The sequence below is a fragment of the Microcaecilia unicolor genome, chromosome 1, assembly GCF_901765095.1.
Source record: "Microcaecilia unicolor chromosome 1, aMicUni1.1, whole genome shotgun sequence".
NCBI lineage: Eukaryota > Metazoa > Chordata > Amphibia > Gymnophiona > Siphonopidae > Microcaecilia > Microcaecilia unicolor.
Genome location: NC_044031.1, coordinates 280,725,110 through 280,739,775, shown reverse-complemented (window position 1 = coordinate 280,739,775; position 14,666 = coordinate 280,725,110). Strand labels below are relative to the sequence as shown.

At 44.0% G+C, this 14,666-nt stretch overlaps 1 long non-coding RNA gene across 1 annotated transcript in view; it reads left to right on the top strand.

Moving 5' to 3' along the window:
- The first annotated feature begins 1,407 nt into the window (after window positions 1–1,407).
- The window catches only part of LOC115460208, a 232,554-nt gene continuing 219,295 nt past the window's right edge, over window positions 1,408–14,666 (top strand). The window contains exon 1 of the long non-coding RNA XR_003940412.1: window positions 1,408–1,659. This is a non-coding gene — a long non-coding RNA (uncharacterized LOC115460208). The remainder of the gene's footprint in view (window positions 1,660–14,666) is intronic.

The window sequence follows — 14,666 nt, the reverse complement described above, 5'->3', positions numbered from 1 at the left end:
TTGGTCCACTTTTAAAAGTAATAAACAGAAATAAAACAAAACAGAAAATAAAATAAGATGATAGTCCACTAACGTAATACATATTTTGACTGTGGAGTAAATGCAGGAGGCATTTCAGCACATAGTAACATAGTAGATGACTGCAGAAAAAGACCTGCACGGTCCATCCAGTCTGCCCAAGAAGATAAATTCATATGTGCTACTTTTTTATTGTACTGTCCTCTTCAGTGCACAGACCCTATAAGTCTGGCCAGCCCTATCCCCGCCTCCCAACCACCAGCTCTGGCACAGACCCTATAAGTCTGCCCAGCACTATCCCCGCCGCCCAACCACCAGCCCCGGCACAGACCGTATAAGTCTGCCCAGCACTATCCCCGCCGCCCAACCACCAGCCCCGGCACAGACCGTATAAGTCTGCCCAGCACTAGTCCCGCCTCCCACCACCAGCTCTGGCACAGACCGTATAAGTCTGCCCAGCACTATCCCTGCCTCCCACCACCGGCTCTGGCACAGACTGTATAAGTCTGCCCAGCACTATCCCCGCCGCCCAACCACCAGCTCTGCCACCCATTCTAGGCTAAGCTCCTGAGGATCCCTTCCTTCTGCACATTAAAGTTAAGTGTTGAGTGCACGTGTGATATTGGTTTTGATTACAAATTTTTTGATACAAAGGAGGTTTTTTTCAGCCAATGAAGACAGCAAGAACTCCAAGAAAGAATGTTTTATGTTGGAGTCTGTTGATGTTTTTTCCTCCTGTTGCATATATGAGGCTTTAAATCTTTAATATAAGATCTTTATCTATATTTATGTTTAGAGGAATTCATGTAACTGCTGACTAGTTTGCCTGTGCCATAATCCGGCTCTGGCAACATAGGTGAAGTTTGCTTATTTTTGCTGGGTGAGGGAAGTTGTGTGTGTGTGTGTGTGTGTGTGGGGGGGGGGGGGGCACAGGGTAAGAAAGTCATAGTGGCAATGAAATGAGGTGAGTGGCATCAACTCAGCATTAACAGCCCCCCCTTCCATACCCACCCTAGGTTCTCTCTATGCCTGGGATGTAATTTGAAACATCTGTCCCAGATGCACAAAAATCTGGTTCCTGCTCTTCTTGCCAGCCTGGATTGCACATGATATTCAAGTCCTCCAGTGATTTTAGGAGCTCAGAAAACAAGCCAAAAAAAAAAAAGCATATTCTTTCATCCTGTCTGGCTCAGAGTGATTTTTCCATTATCCCTGGATCGGTGCAGCTAGGGAAAGGGGATTTTTTTTCTCCCTCTGCCAAAATACTCTTTGGGAACTTCTGCCCAAAACCCCGGTCCCCTCTCCTGATTGGGCAGTTCCTGATTGGTCATTTTTCCTGTCACTCACTGTTAGGCTCTTGTGTTGGGACGGAGGAGAGGAGAGGAGAGATAAAGAAAGCCGAGTTTGGCTGATGGCTGTGTGTTGAAAGTGAGGTGAGAAATCTGTTCTTGGCTGTCGTGGGGGGAACTAGTTAAAAAGCCACAAGTGGGGTGACAAGATACTGGTAAATCAAACTGGCAAATGTGGACGTACCAAAGCTGAGGATATCGGAGTTTTCGATCTTTGCAGTTCCGAAACGAAAGAAACCAACCAACCAGCGATCTTGTTCGGCGTTGTAGATCACTGCTGGGCTGACAATCGGTAGGTATTTTGCACTTTATATATTTTTTTCCCTCGAAGTTGTTGGCGGGGGGAGGGGACGTGCACGATTTGGTTTCAGAGTTAGCTGTAGCGTTTTTTTTTTAATGCACACAGTAAAATAGGACATGATGCCTCAGCGCCAATTCGTCTGCTAAACCCATCTTTGCATTTTGAAAAAAAAAAAAAAGGCTCGAAGGAGCTTTTCCTAGAAAGATCTGTTGGTTTCTGAGCAGCAGATGCTGTTTCCTGTTTTAGAGATGCTGATAGAGCTCCTCGCCTCTACGTGCTATCGGGTAGCAATCGCTAATGTGGCCACACAGGACAGACAGTCCCTTTTCTCGCCCTCCAGCTTTCTTCCTAAGAGGAACCTCCAGCAGATGCTGGCGGGCTTCAGCACCTCCCCACCCCACCTCCAGGGGTGATGCAGAGCTCCTGCAACCAGTTGCTAAATAGTTTCTTGTGCTTTTTATTCACGCATCCTCCCCCACAACAACAAAACATAACATGAAGTGATCCTTGATAGATTTTCTTGGATCCACTCTCAGATTATTATCATGTTTGTGGCAGGAGATATTAGTGGAGGAGTGGCCTAGTGGTTAGAGTGGTGGACTTTGGTCTTGGGGAACTGGGTTCAATTCCCACTGCAGGCACAGGCAGCCATGTGACTCTGGGCAAGTCACTTAACCCTCCATTGCGGCAGGTACAAATAAGTACCCATATATAATATGTAAGCCACATTACTACTACTTAGCATTTCTATAGCGCTGCCAGGGTTACGCAGCGCTGTACAATTTTAGCATGGGGAAGGACAGTCCCTGCTCAAGAGAGCTTACAATCTAAAGGTTACAAACTATGTAGTCAGTGTAGGTGACTTACAACTTATGTAGTCAATGTAGGTAGCTTACAATCTAAAGGTTATAAGCTATGTAGGGAAGGTGGTTAGGCGCCAAAAGCAAGGGAGAAGAGATGGGCTTTGAGTAAGGACTTGAAGATGGGCAGGGAGGGCGCATGGCGTATGGGCTCGGGAAGTCTGTTCCAGGCATAAGGTGATGCGAGGCAGAAGGGGCGGAGTCTGGAGTTAGCGGTGGTAGAGAAGGGTACAGATAGTAGTGATTTGTCCTGAGAGCGGAGGTTACGGGTAGGAACGTACGGGGAGAGGAGGGTAGAGAGGTAAAGGGGGGCTGCAGATTGAGTGCACTTGAAGGTCAATATGAGAAGCTTGAACTGTATACGGTAGCGGATCGGGAGCCAGTGAAGCGACTTGAGGAGAGGGGTGATATGAGAGTATCGATTCACGCGGTAGATAAGACATGCGGCGGAATTGAACCTGCTATGAGTGGGAAAGCACGGGGTACAAATGTAAGAAAAATAAAAACATACAAAAATGACGGTAGCCACTGGGGAGCGGGTGCTGGACGTTATTGGCCGAGGAGAGGGGTTGAGCTGGGGTTTTAACCGCTGTGGAAGGCACTGGCCAGCACAGGGCATTGAAATGGATGTTGATAAGGCAATGCACAAATAAAAAAAAAAAGGGGGGTGTTTCCAAGGGACACATGGAGGGGCACCCAAGTTTTCCTGAGGGCGTTCTTGCAGGACGTCCCCGCGAAGAGGCGTGGAAACCCTTATTATCAAAACAAGATGGGCGGCCATCTTTTGTTTTGATAATACGGTCGGGGACACCCAAATCTAAACATTTAGGTCGACCTTAGAGATGGTCGTCCCTGATTTTTGGCGATAATGGAAACCGAGGACGCCCATCTCAGAAACGACCAAATCCAAGCCCTTTGGTCATGGGAGGAGCCAGCATTTGTAGTGCACTGGTCCCCCTGACATGCCAGGACACCAACCGGGCACCCAAGGGGGCACTGCAGTGGACTTCAGAAAAAGCTTCCAGGTGCATAGTTCCCTTACCTTGTGTGCTGAGCCTCCCCCCCCCCCCAAAAAAAAAAAAACTCACTCCCCACAACTGTACACCACTACCATATCCCTTAGGGATGAAGGGGGGCACCAGCGGGAGAACACTTCATAGTCTGTGCCTGGAGGGAAATCCGGATTGTGTTAAAGAGATAGGTAGAAATTTAACAGCCAAAAGGTCTTGTTCTAAAAGGTAGTTATTTTCTGTTCTTTGGCTGCTGGAGAAGTAGCATGTCCATCGACCTCAATTAGGTGTTAACTAAGGTGTGGGGAAGTAGAATATTTGCATAGGTTGCTGAGTTAGCTTCAAAGAGCCTGTTTAAAAAAGGCCCCTTAGATTAAAAACTATATAAAGTAGTAAGGTCCCACTGACCTTCCTTTCTGAGAAGTTCTGAGAGCAGAGGACACTTCTCTGGTAAGTGAACATTATTTTGCTTTGTGCTTTGGGAACTTAAAGATTGGGGTTTAAAGGAGGAATTGTAGGTTAGTAATAGGCAAAATAAAAATGCAAATTGTATAAATTAATCTCCATAGTCTTTCCCCCTTAGTTTTACTTGAACTTTGTACCACAGCATTAAAAGATAGATGGTAGCAGGCACTGCAGAATCTAGTTTAGTCTTCCCAACACCAGCCCACCCCTAGGACAACTCTTCATTTATAGTCAGTTATTGTAATTAGGTTAACGAGCAAGGAGTGCTCTTACACAGTTTTAAATACATTTCATTACCATCTAAGAAAGAAACACTAAATAAATCACACAATATACTATATAAACTAAAAGACATTTTTATATTAGGCTAATATCCTTAATACTGTAGCAAGTTTTAAATTATTGAAAAAAATCAAAAACATTAAGGTGGAGTCAGCAGTCCAGCAGCGAGAGGGGTGCTATCCAGTCTTTTGCATTGAGTGTCACATGTATGATTATCTTCCAGTTGGTGAGATGTCATATGTGTGTGCCTGATGCAAAGAGCTCCTAGCTCTCAGAGAACGTTTCCGTTCTCTTGAGGCTAGAGTAGCAGACTTGGTGGAGCTGAGGGAGACAGAGAGGTACATAGAGGAGACTTACAGGGATGTTGTAGAGAAGTCCCACCTCCAGTCTGGTAGCCACTGTGCTATCTCGGAGGAGGGAGGTCTCCTAGAAGGAGAGCATCACCCTGGTGAAGTAGGAAGTACGTCTGTAGCCAGACTGATGAACGCTACGTTTTCATTCAAGGGAAAGCATTCCACCTCTATCACCTTGTCCAAGTAGCTCACAAAAGGGCCCTTTATTTTGGGGCTTAGCATTTTATCGTATTCTCCAGAAAATACATCTGGACCTGGAGCAGAATTCAGCTTTAAAGTTTTGATAGCCACCTGAACCTCTTTAGCAGATATAGTTCTGTTTTAAACTCTCTCCTACTTTGGATGAGATTTGGGGCATTCCTGTTCGTTGTAAGGAGTCTTGTATATGGCTGTCAACCCCAGGGAGGCTAAGTGCAGGTGTATAAAGGCCCCGACAATGAACTAGAAAAATTTCAGCAATTTCCTCTATCCGTGAGGTTATCCCCCCTAGAAGGCCGTCAGATAGTTGGTATATAGCGGCGGCCCTCCCATTCTTTGGTCACTCTAGATAGTAGTTTCCCTGTCTTGTTACCAAACCTCATGAAAGTAGATTTGTGCTGTTGCTGTAGTTTGGTTGCTTTTTCATGTATCAATGAGTTTAAAGCTATCCTTGCAGCCTGCATTGTATCATAGTTTGTGTTTGTGGTCCTGTTGATATATGCGCGTCTAGCTGACCTCAACTTGCGTTCCATGTCTACAATGCCTTCTGCCAAGCGTTTTTTTCCGAGTGCACATATAGGCAGTGATAACCGCCCCCCCCCCCACACACACACATCACTGCCTTTCCCGTTGACCAGAACAACTGTGGTGTGATTGTGTGAGATTTATTGTGGCAGGCAAATTCCTCCCGTTGTGTTTGCAGTTGTGAGTGAAGTTTGGGGGATTGGAACAAGTGGTTTGGAAATCTCCACCCCGGTTGTTGGGAGAAGGTAAGGGCTCCCCTCTAGGTCCAGCCATATCATTGAGTGATCAGAAACTTCCTCTGGTCCTAATCACTGATCCCACCTGCGGGAACAATCGATCACTCACCAGAATATAATCAATTTTAGATAATGTAAGGAAATGTATGGAGCTCTGGAAACGTGTAAAATCGTGTTCTCTGGGTGGAGGAGTCTCATGGATCCAACAACCCCAATTCCTGGCAGAAGGATTGAAGATATTTCGTCCCCGCCACACCACCAGAGGAAGTTCCTGTCGACCTGTCCAATACTAAGTTGAAATTGCCTGCAAACACCTGGAGATGTGTGTAACCCTGACAAGCTTGCAGTAAATGCCTGTAGAATATGTTGTCTCTAGGAACGGGACTGTACACACTAATCAACACCAGTTCACGACCTTGTAAGTTTAAGTGCACCTCTACATAGTGTCCCTGTTCATCCTGAAAAATCTGTGTCGCTGTGCAGTGTACCGTCTTTCTTATCAATATGGCCATCCCCGACATCCCACCGAGAGGGAGCACTTCTCCCACCCACTGTCTTTTCAGCTTTTGATGTTCAGTTATAAATAGCCTATTTTCCTGTATGCAGATTACATCAGCCTTGTGTCTATTTAGTGCTCCCAAAATTTTGGCACATTTTATAGGGGAAGTTATGCCGCAGACATTCTAAGAAGTGACTCGTGTTTCACCAAGCAGTTTCTTACTCATCCCTGGTCACAGGAAAAAAAATGAGTAATAGCATGTGCTGCCACAACATTTGGGTTATCCCGGGATGCCCAGCCTCGCCTGAAGGGCGAATAACTTCTCTTGCTATATTGCCCCATTGCCGTCCTCTAGTTTCCCCTATTTCCACTCTATTACCTCTCCCCCCTCTGAACCCAATACCCTCCCTTTGCTGCTCCTCCCTCTCCTCTTCTCCCCTCTTGATATCCCATCCCTTCCCTTATCCCAGCTGAATTACCAGCTGTATTCTCACCATCTTTGTGGAAAAGAATTTGGAGATAACACGAATGATGTTGGAAGCCCTGCGCCCTAATTTCCACTTTCTCTAAGAAGTAATACTGTCTTTAGAGTACACTCAAATTGGTTCTTATTTGGGAAACCTGTTTAAGCAGATCTCGAGCACATAAAGCCACAAGATTTACATATACATTACTGTTTCTGCTCTGCTTGGTTTTTCAGTTCTGTTTGGCATTCCTGTGGAGTATCGAAGCTGCACCACTATCCCCTGTGATAGATCTTGAGTAATGCCGGATAGAGAAAAAGAAATCTAGCTTGTTGTTCCCGCGGAGCTGTGCATATTGGAGAAAATCTGCACCTTCGTTCTTGTAATGTTGAAGAGTATATTTGTACCGGAACCTCTTTATATTTTAAAGTGTCTCTCTTCCGATGAAATCCTTTTAATATTTCCACTTTATGGACGTGATTGTGGACTTTTATCAACACCACTCGCGGTCAATTTCCTCCAGCTTGCAAGCGGCCTACTCTACGGGGCCCGCTCCAGACACAGCGGGCCTACACTGTCAGTTAAAGCAAATTCTGTACTTGGCCATTTTTCCAGTAATGTTCCTAGCAGGCGGTCCAGTAGTGTCTCTGGCAATCCCACTATGTAAAGATTATCTCACCTTGAACGATTTTAAAGGTCATCTGTGTGCGCTGCCTGATTTTTTTTTTCTTTTTCCCCACCAGCTTTTCTAGTTTCATGATTTTCGCACTGGCCAATCCTCTCTCGTCTTCTACCGCCGACAAGCGCTCCTCTAATTCTGTAGTTCACCATGTGGTTTCTGTTAACAGTATCTCTAAACTGGATAGCTGTTCTGATAATTTGTCAAATTGTGGCTCCATAGCTTTGCAGACTGCTTCCATGAATTGTTGCACTTGTGATTGGGCGAACTGTGGTACTCCGGGGACTCCTCTGCCGCCATCTTTAATTCACTCGCTCTCATCTGGTCTTTCTCTAGTTTCTGTGGTTTTCCAGGCATTTTACCTTCCTTGGGAGTTAAGAATTTTTCTATTTACCGAGTGCCAATATTCTGATATAATTCTGTCTAATTAGTTGTTGTTTGGCTCTGATTTTGACGGCAATAGAGCATGGGACCTCAGAGAGAGTCTGACGCACATCTGCTCCTCTTAGCACATCACGTGATCTCCCCTAAAGTAGCTACTTTAACAACTGGCTCCCAAAATTATTTTTTATTTTTTAATCTTTATTTTAGATTTTTACCAAACATAATAATTATGAGTGATATTACACAAATGAAATAAAATTTTTCATTCAATACAAGATAGATAAATTCACACAAAATAATATTTTCTAACGACCACGATAGTTTGAAATAATCCAAGAAAGATATAGAAATAGAATATCTCTGCTTAATAAGCAAAATCACATAAGTTTAAACCAAAAAAGTAGCTGCATTCCCAAAATGGGTTACTCAAATCCTGCATACAGCGTTGTGTAAGTGACTAGACTTGCACATTGACCTCTTCTCTGCTTTTAAGGAATTCATCTAATTGTTTTGGGTCAAAAAACTGATAATGCTTAGACTGCAAGATTAATCTACATACACATGGATATCTCAAAAGAAATTTTGCCCCAAACGCCAAAGCTCTTGGGCGCAACGACAGAAACATCTTGCGTCTCTTTTGGGTTTCCCTGGATAAATCCGGGAAAACTCTCACTTTTGATCCCAAAAATAAGGAATCCAAATGCCTTAAGGAGAGTCTAAGAACTGCGTCTTTGTCCATTTCCAGCGCAAAGGTTACAAGCAATGTAATTCTCTGTGTTATCACCTCAAGGGATGACTCTAGGAACGCTGTGAGATTCATTGCCCCTTGTCCAGGTAAATTTACTGATGTAGTAACATCAGTCTGCAGATAATAAGCTCTAGTTATTGGGGGCAATGAATTTTCAAGCATGCCCAGAGTCTCCGTCAAATATTTTTTAACCATTTGCGTCAGAGTAATAAGTGGTGATCTCGGGAAATTAATAAATCGCAAGGTTAGTCTCTTAGATTCATTTTTCTAGGTATTCCAAGCGTCTTAGGGTAAAATTCTTGTCTTTTATAAGGGTTTGCTCCACAAGTCCAATCTTTTCAATTTTTTCAGACAGTCTTTTAACTTCAGAAGCTTGGCTTTCACTAGATTTTAACTGAATCAACGCAGTCTCTGACAAAATTTTAATTGTCCCCATATTTTTTAGAATTACTGTTTGCAGTGCAGATTGGGTCTTAGAAGTCAAGTCCCAAAGTGACTCCAAAGTCACTACGGCTGGTTTCTCAATCTCTCCCATAATACAATCCGGAAGGGGGGCTTTTGAAACTTGTTCTAGAGTACTCACTGCCATTGCTGAAACGAAAGGCATAGATAAAAAAACTGGTTCCTCCAAGTTTGCAGCTCCAGCTCTCCTCTCCTGCAGGCTCCCTCCTTGCTCAGCCTGGTTTCTCTCCATAGTGGCAGGGCTTGCTTGAAGATTCTCCCTTCCGGGCTGTGGGGGTGCCGCACGCACGACAGGGCTGAGGGAAGCCCCGTCTACGCTGTTGTCCTGCTCCAAAGTGCAGGCTCCCGCAGTTGGAGTAGACGCCATCTCGGGACCGGGTGCTACTGTGAATCGATCCATCGTCGTCTGTTGCAGCGGAAGAATTCCGCTCGGGACGGAGGGAACCTCCCGAACCTTGCCTCGTCTCTTACCCATTTCCAAACGGGTAAGGCGCTCACAGCAGCGTTCGCAGGGATCGAGTCTAAGCGCGTTCGTTGACGCTACTTAGTCCGTCGCCATCTTGGATCCCCTCCCAAAATTCTTTAAAAAAATTAACAGATGTCTTGCGTGAGCCAGCTCCAGCACACCACTGCTCGGGTCCCAAAATATTAGGGGTGCTCGAGTACCCACAGCACCCATGGAGTCGAGTCGTTGCCTATGATGCTTGCTAGCTCATGTCTCCGGTGCTGCCCAGCCTCAGCCAGTATATATTTCAGTTAATTCAAAACACTACAGTGAAATTACTTAACAATGTGAAAAAAAAAAATTAGATCATGTGACCCCAGTGTTGCAACCTGAACACTGGCTTCCGGTGGAATATCAAATAATCTATAAGATTTTGATATTGGTTTGTAAGATCCTTCACTCAGGTTCTCCTGTATTTTTGTTTTCCTGTGTTCAGTCCTGCGTTCCAGCAAGAGATTTGTGGTGTAGCCAACATCAGTTGACCATACCTGCGGTTCAGGATATTCCTCTAAATGCATACTGTGCTTCAGTGTAGTTTTTGCATAGAGGATACTTTTTCTAGATTGAAAGTAATGCTGAAGTCATTTTATTTTATTTAGTCTTCTGTACATGATCTGGGCCTATGTATGGTGTTATTGGAACATAACAGAAATAGAAATGTATGGATGCTCTGTTGTTTTCTTTTTTTGTATAATGTAATTTTTTTTCTGATATATTTAATTGTATATAATCTGCTTTGATGGTCTGATCCTAAGTGGGCACTCAAATAAAACCTGAGTATATTGTACAATGCAGTGGGTAGGGTCAATCTGTAATAAAAGGGAATTTCCCCTTATTTGGTAGTCTCCACCTAAGGGTATTTACCGTTATTTGGTAGTCTCCACCCAACTACCAAATAAGGTAAATATGTCCTCATGTCAGACTGACTCCACCTGTGGTGCATCCCCAGAATGCACTGCGTGGGGGCTGGGCGCTCTCATTTTTCAAGATGGCAGCACCAAAGGCGGGAGCAAGTGGCATCACTCCTGCCTCCTTTAAAGTATGAATTGTGGGGGGGGGGGGGGGGGGGGGGATGCACTGACTAGAATCGGGGATTTTTTATTTTGTTTATTTATTTATTATTTTACAGTGGGGGAGGAAGTGTTCCACTAGACAACAGGGATGCATTTGTTGGGGATTGGAGGGTGGTTTGTCATGGCATGGGTTGGTGGTGCAATGCAGACCACCCCAACCTTTTTTTTTTGTTGTTGTCACCTAGAGAACAGCCGAAACTGATGTTCTTGGTTTTGACTGAAACCAAATCAGCAGCTCCCCCACCCCCTCCTTTCCGGCAGAGAGCAGATCCTCCCAGGCTGGCCAGCCACCTGCCCTCTCCAGTCCCAATCCCTCCTCCGTCCCATTACCTGAAGGCCTTCACCAGGCCTACATTTAGATGCCAGGGTAGTCTTCCAGGCAAGAGTGATCCCTAGTTGCTCTTGTCCCCTCTGGTTCCTCAGCCAAAATAGCTGTCAGGTCTTCCCTTAGCAGCCTCATGAGACTGCCGTGGGAAGTCTCGGCAGCCATTTTGCGATTGGAACTGGCATGGGTAGGAATAATCCTCAGTTATTCCTGCCCTTGCCAGTGCCACTAGCAAAATGGCTTCTGGGACCTGTCTCGCATGGCTGCCAAGGGAAGTCCTGTTAGCCATTTTGGCAGAGGAACTGGTGGGGGTAAGAGTGACTCAGCATCACTGTTGCCTGGAAGAGGCCAGTAAACCACAAGGACATTTAAAGGTAGGCCCTTGGGGGTCTTCAGCTGTTGGTTGGGCAGAGGGGTTGTGATGGGGGGGGGGGCAGGGAGGTGACTGGCCAAGCTGGACCTGCTCTTTTTTTTGGGGGGGGGGGGGCTGGCTGGCCCAGGAGGACTTGTTCTGGGAGTGGGGGTGGGGATTGGGATGGGAGCAGGCAGAGAGTGGTCACAAGGGGCATTTTAGTTTCAGCCAAAAATGTATTCACAGGAAAGGTGACATTTTGCAATTAGCTGCAGATTAATTTGGCAGTAATTTGCATTCTCATTGCTTACTGCATGGCTGCAGAATTTGTTCACATTAATTGAACTGCTGCGCTTCACCGGCTATACCACATATCTATCTTCATCAAATGCAAAACACTAAGCTGCTTTAAATGGAGAGGCCATATACTTCAAACTAAATTCTTAAGATTTTCAAGGACCAGCAAACAAATTTAATTAATTGATTTATCTATTGGGAGAAAGGAGGTCTCGCCCACTGCAGTCAAACTCTTTTGCAACTTAACACATGCTGCAGTTCACATAATTATTTTCATATTTCAGCTTCTTAAATAATCATGGGACTGCCAAGTCTCCCTTTAGAATGGATAATTTGAAAACTCTGTACTTCTAGATTTAATTCCTTCAGTGAATTGAAGGGGAAGTCCTGTTGCTGGACTCATTCCCTCCATCCTTTGAACACTTGGTTCTGAGGAAGTTGGGGCTTAATTTGAAGATGAAAAGGAATGTTGGAGGGGGAGGGTAAGGGGGCAAATTACCCTCCCCCTTCACATTCTGATTTGGAAAATGAAATATTTATAAAAAGAACAAAAAAATAGGATACCTTATTGCTGGACTATCAATAAGTTTCTTGGCTAGCTTTCAGGCGATTTCAGGAGCCAACATCCCCTTCCACAAGTCAGGTCAGAAAATGTAAGTGAATACTAACAAGTAGGGAAAAATGTGAATCATAGCTCATGGAATTCTTTCTGTCCCCTCTGCACTGCACGCACATGTGTGTTTGACAGCTGACAGGGGAAGGGGGAGGAGATGAATTTGTTCAGGGGGTGCAGACAGTAGTTAGTGGGTAGTTTTGGGGTGGGAGTGCTATGTTTCACTTATTGTACCTGCTTGTATACTGCTTGTATAGTTCTTGGGCTTTGCAGGTGGTATATAAGAAATTTAAAATAAAATAAAAAAAGCCAAAAAACAAACTAAGCTGCTTTGCTGCAGAAGATGGAACTGTTTCTCCCATAGAAATACATAGGTGTTTTTGGGAGGGCGAGGAGGGGAGCTTCTTTCTCTGGAATCCCCCAGTCCAATCTGGTCCATTTTAAAACTTGGTGTGTGTTTTCGTTGGTTTCCTCCACCCTCCCCTCCCAAATGTGAAAATCATACATTTGGAAGTTATTTTGCCCCCAGAGAGACAGATATTTTCAATCTACTTATGTATAATTCTTTCTGACTTCTGTTGGGTTGGAAAAAGTTAAAAAACAAACAAAAGCATTCAGAGGATAGTTGGAAAGGGTGGGGTTGATGGGTGATCAAAAGTTGACAGGCAATAGAATTGTATGACATGGTTAGAAATCCAGTATCTGAAGGCATTCTTCCAGGATCCAAGATGGCCGCATCTTACTAAGTTGCTGTGATTCTCACCTCCGATAAACAATGCCGAAGCGTAGAGGGAAGATAGCGGCTAGAGCCTCGTCGCTGACTCCTTCCTTACCTGGATCTATTGAGAGATTCTTGAGACCGCAGAGGGTTAATTTGGATAGCGGAATGCTGCCAGTAGGGAGCGTCGGCGTTTTGGGAGAATCAACTTCCCCTGGCTTTGAGACCACGCTGAGCCCCGCTATGCGCACCCCACCTCCTCAGCCGGTTGGAGCGAGCTCCTTTCTCGATGACTCGACGGGGTCTCCCCGCGAGGGTATTATTGACCCGGAAGAACGCCGAATTGAAGGTTCGCTTTTAACAGAGAGAGGAATGGAGGGCCTTGAGCCTGTGAGACCGCTACGAACTGAGGAGGCAGGAACCGAGGGTCAGGATAAGCCACCTGTGAAGTCTTCTGAAAGGTTTGCGATTCCAGTTGAGTTAGTAGTCAAGCCAAAAGAGGTTACACTTGACGCTTTATGGGATTTGGTCTCTAATCTGGGACAGACTTTTTTGAAGCAAATTAATGAGACTGTACCTAAAGTAAATTTATTAGAATCTGCTATACAAGAGATAGAGGAAAAGACTAAACTTATTGAAGATAAAGGAGAAAAAATGGAACAAAGAGTTATGAAATTGGAATCAGTACAAATGTTGATGACAAATGATCTGACAAATCTTAGGAGAAAAGCTGAAATGTTTGACAATTATACTAAAAATCATAATCTAAGATTTGTCAATTTTCCTAGGATTATGACTGTTGCTCCTCTTGAAATGCTAAAATGATATATGCGGGAAATCCTGAATATACCAGAACATAATTTGCCCCCATTTACCTTAGCATATTATATACCAGGAAAGGAACCGAATCAAACTTTGGAAAACCCATTAGATGTATCCCGTTTGCTTGAGACTTCTGACACTGAATTAGCAGTGGCGGCGACTTTGGTCGCAACCACTGCACTATTACCCGATAAAAATTGGATCTTTCGTCTATTTTTCCGAAACAAAGATAAACCCTTTTTGGGTTTTAAAGTATTATTATTTCCTGATGTCTCCAAGGAGACACGTAGACGAAGGAAACAATTTTTACTCCTTAAGTCTGAAGTGCTGCGCTTGGGGGGCACCTTTTTTTTAAGATACCCCTGCAAGTGCATAATAAGACTTGCTGAGAAGAAATATGTCTTTACAGAACCTTCACATTTGACAGCCCTGATAGCATCGCTGACAAGGGACAAGCGTTAAATTATAATTAAATTAACTCCACTTAGTAAGAATATGAGATTCCTTAGTTATATATTTTTCTTTTTGTAATTTTACATGATTTATTCCCGGAATTCCTAAATCTTGGATCCTAAATTATGGATTTGAGTATCATTGCCTACTTAAAGGAAAAATGTATTTTCATTTTAGTTTTTTTTTTTTCCCTGTAATATGATTATCCTTATTTTTATGATGCTTTTCCATCAAGATGTTTTCTTGTATAATATGTTTAAATTGAATAAAGAATTAAAAAAAAAAAAAAAAAAAAAAGAAATCCAGTATTTTTAAGTCCTTTCTTAGTTCCAAAATGTGAGATTGTTTTAAATCTCAAATGTTTTATATTCCAGGATCATTCTATAGTTTTCTTTGAATATTCTAATGCAAAAGAGAAAAAGGAATCATGTTCAATTTTATTTGTGTACCTGGAGACGCTGCAAGTGTCAAGATAAAACTGTCCAGTTAGCCACTCCAGAAGGAGAGAGAGAGAGGGAGGGAGGGAGAAAAATAAAACTCACATGCACAATAATTTACAGGAGTAATGAAGATTTACTTACAGTAGATACCCCAATCCTTCAGAATGGAGGCAGTAAGGCTAGGGACACCAGCACTGGGGGGCATGGAGAGCCCTCCTCGACTGCCTGGGGCTCA